At 54.8% G+C, this 1,048-nt stretch overlaps 1 long non-coding RNA gene across 1 annotated transcript; it reads right to left on the bottom strand.

Moving 5' to 3' along the window:
- Nucleotides 1-39: 39 nt before the first annotated feature.
- On the bottom strand, nucleotides 40-1,041 carry LOC105000292. Its single transcript, XR_826712.1, has 3 exons — nucleotides 718-1,041; nucleotides 384-489; nucleotides 40-280 (listed from the first exon to the last, which is right to left on the bottom strand). It is a non-coding gene; the product is annotated as an uncharacterized LOC105000292 (long non-coding RNA).
- Nucleotides 1,042-1,048: the final 7 nt, after the last annotated feature.

Genomic DNA, 1,048 nt, shown 5'->3' with positions numbered 1-1,048 from the left:
GCATCTTTTTTAGTTGTGGCATGTAGGGTCTACTGCCCTGACCAGGGATTGATCCCAGGCCCCCTGCATTGGGAGTACAGAGTCTTAGCCACTGGACCACCAGATAAATCCCTAAGATGAGTTCTTAGTGAGAGGGAAGAAGCACCAGCGTACCCTACCCTGTTGGTTCCCCCCCTGCCACCATAGTCTCTGGACCTTCCATATCCATATCCGTATCCGAATCCATATGCTCCAGGTCGATTGTCATACCTGCCACTTCCATAGCCCTGGTCCCCACCACCTACAATAGGGAAGAAATATTTTGAATGGCAATTGTCTAGACCTAGACTGCTAACAGGCAACTCTCCTCCATACCCCATGATCAAACTTACCAATAAACTTACCTCTAGGGTAGCCACGACCACGTTCATAGCCCCCAAAGGCACCCCCTCGTGATCCCCGGGCTGACTTGCCAGCGTGGTCTACACGGATCTGACGACCATCCAGAGACTAGGTGTGGGGAGACACAAGGGTGGATGGGTTGGTGGTCAAACAGGGCAGGGGTGAAATAGGAGTGGGCTGGGCAAGTGGGCAAAAGAGCCCAGAAATTCCTGCTGGGCACCAGGTTCTGGGTGCCATATTCCAGAACAAGCTCCTTTGACCCAAATGGTTTTATCTGGAGCTACAGAATCCCACAAAATTACCTGAATCCACCATGTTTCCCCTGCTACTACTTACATCTTGACCGAACTCAGGTTGAATTCTCCTCCCCACTCCTCTAAGCTGCCCGACTATTAGGGCTAGACAGACACCTCTCTTGGTCTGAGGCTTCAGAGTCCATCCCAGAAGACTCACGAGGTCCTCTCCGGGCCAGGCCCGCAGGTCTGCAGACTCTACTACCTAAGCCCAGAGCAGGTCAACCATCCACAGGTGGCTTCTCGGCCTCATGCAGGACCAGTCGTCGCCTCCCAGGCAGCCCGGCTCTGTCTGCCGCTGCCCTCCACCCCCTAGAACAGAAGGCAGTCACGCTCCTGTGAGTGGGCACTGCGGGGCTTGGTGGCCGCGCTGC

This window comes from Bison bison, unplaced genomic scaffold, assembly GCF_000754665.1.
Source record: "Bison bison bison isolate TAMUID 2011002044 unplaced genomic scaffold, Bison_UMD1.0 scf7180017854251, whole genome shotgun sequence".
Lineage (NCBI taxonomy): Eukaryota > Metazoa > Chordata > Mammalia > Artiodactyla > Bovidae > Bison > Bison bison.
This window is presented reverse-complemented; position numbering and strand designations above follow the sequence as displayed.